The sequence below is a fragment of the Palaemon carinicauda genome, chromosome 34 (genome assembly GCF_036898095.1).
Source record: "Palaemon carinicauda isolate YSFRI2023 chromosome 34, ASM3689809v2, whole genome shotgun sequence".
NCBI classification, from domain to species: domain Eukaryota; kingdom Metazoa; phylum Arthropoda; class Malacostraca; order Decapoda; family Palaemonidae; genus Palaemon; species Palaemon carinicauda.
The window spans coordinates 44,104,861-44,107,360 of record NC_090758.1 but is presented as its reverse complement, the minus strand read 5'-3'; the positions used below and the strand labels follow the sequence as shown (position 1 = coordinate 44,107,360).

Below are 2,500 nucleotides of genomic sequence, written 5' to 3'. Positions count from 1 at the left end.
AGAGAGAGAGAGAGAGAGAGATTTAAGACTAGAATACAAAATGAATGAGTGCATGTAGATTCTGATAAAATGTTAATAAAAGAGGCGTGAAAACTAACAAAATTGGAAACTATTAAAGAAATTTTGAATGAATCACGAATTCACACCAACGTACATAACGCAAATCTCAGCAAACAGAAAACGGACATTTATCGCGGAGAGAAAACGGAAGCAGATGTTAGTTGGGTAATTTGAATTCAAGAGAGAACATCTCCGAGACATCGAGCAGCAACAATTAGTTATGCATAGCGGAGATTCAATTTCTATTTCCAGGTGAAGTTAGGACCATAAGTTGAAAAGGGATTCTGTAAAGAGAGAATGGATGCAGTGTGGGCTGGAGTTTGAGAAATGGAAAAGGAAATACAATTCGGTAGTTAAAGGATAAATGTGGTACTAACATGAATTGTTCTTTTGTGGAGCCAAACACTGGTAGGGAAAACAGTTAAATGTGAAACATATATATATATATATATATATATATATATATATATATATATATATATATATATATATATATATATATATACATATATATATATATATATATATATATATATATATATATATATATGTATATATATATATATATGTGTGTGTGTGTGGGTGTGTGTGTGTTCAGGATAGCAAATCGATTCTACATTTTTTAGTTTCTTGGTAAAGAATGATACTTTTACAAACGATGTGCAACTTGATCCAATAGAAATGTTGAAATAATATCAAGCCTTAAGCAGATCATCTTTTCCGTCCCCTTTTAATGATTAATGCCAGTTGCGAGACTTTCCCTTTGACTTTGGGAGATTTGTCTTTATAATTAAATCCCTATAGTTCATAATTGGTTGAATTCAAGATATGTCTTGATTTGTGTCTTGCATTTCCACAGGTTTTCGGAACCGATATCGTAATTCAATTTCCTCCCGAGCGATTCTTGGACAAGGACGGCTTCTACCGCCTGGATTACTGGCCCCCACAGGGGGCACCCCATCCTAATACCACCTTCACTCCAGCGAAGGTGGTGGAGGGGATTGAGCTTACGAGGGTGTTGCCAGGGACCAAGTATGACTTCCAGTTATATTACTGCAATGACACTCTTAGCGATTATCCCAGGTGGACGGCGTCCATTGCAACAGGTAGGTTTTGCACGAATCAATAAACGTCTTGTTTAGGTGATTGCACCAATATCTACTTGAATGAGATTCGTACATTTGTTTATTTGAAGTCTTATTTAGGTATTGTTTTGCCTAATTACAAATCTAATTGCACTTATTTGTTTATTCATTTATGAATACCATTATAGTAAATGGCCTGTCCATTTGTCTCTCTTTATGGCCTTAGATGTAAAGTTTTTGTTGTTGTTGAGAACTTTATTCAGACTGGCTTGAATTGTGCACATGCATGTATTCATGCGCAAGCACTAACCACATTTTTACAGGACTTCTTATATCAAGTAACATCACCCTTTCAATTTCAATAAAATAGAGTTTAACCAATATAAGTTTGGTTCATTTTACACAACGAAATATTAGAGATACCTGGAATGGTTTAACATTAGTCATAGAAAAGAGTAATTTATAACCTTTACGACAATACATACAAGATAAAATGGGGGGGGGGGGACTAGCAAAACCCTTATATGACATTTCCCATGAGTATATGAGATATATAAAACTTTGTAAATCTTGTGCATCATTTATTACACAAAATAATTCAGTATTGAACACATGACACATAGAATCAACACAATATACACACAGTCAAAAGATACCTATATATAGTTCACAAGTTGAGAAATTCTTTTGTCTTCTACCCTGGATTCACACAATTTCACATCAACACAATAACATGTCCCTTCTAAAATACAATTTAAACATGATCAAGATTAATATGTGACTGGTCATAATGGTGTGGTTTTCTGGAGTGGCGAGGGTATGCTCTCTACTGAGAGCTCCTCTGGTCTGAACTGTATGTGAATGTGCAAACGAATCTCTCTTATCAGAGACCATTTTACTCATTCTTGCGACGTCGAATACCATTCCTCGTGATTCTCTGAGGCGAGAAAATAACTTGATAACCTTTCACGTAATTTCAGAATCGAAAACTTTTCTTCAGAATATAGATTATTGCTTGGTCTTTGAAGTCGATTGATCCTTGGGGAAATGAAGACAGCCACGTTAGTATAATTGGTTAGATACATTAACATCTTAAAAGGAAGAGAGAGAGAGAGAGAGAGAGAGAGAGAGAGAGAGAGAGAGAGAGAGAGAGAGAGAGAGGTTTTGAATAACAATCTACAAATGAAAATATCGAGTCGATTATACGCCAGTACAAAACACCGCCCAGTTTAGCTCAGTGTATCCTCTCGTGTATTATTCACTATTATTCACCTCCCTATCATGATGAGTTTTGGTGGTTACATATCATTATACAACTAGTGGTTGCGACCCGTCAAAATTACTGTAGGCCTATT

At 35.2% G+C, this 2,500-nt stretch overlaps 1 protein-coding gene across 3 annotated transcripts in view; it reads left to right on the top strand.

Annotated features, from left to right (window-relative positions):
- LOC137627130 (uncharacterized) overlaps positions 1-2,500 on the top strand; it is a 43,403-nt gene that overhangs the window by 1,200 nt on the left and 39,703 nt on the right. For all 3 annotated transcript variants that reach the window (XM_068358192.1, XM_068358190.1, XM_068358193.1), the window contains exon 2: positions 920-1,166. The gene's annotated coding sequence lies outside the window, so the exon portion shown is untranslated. The remainder of the gene's footprint in view (positions 1-919; positions 1,167-2,500) is intronic.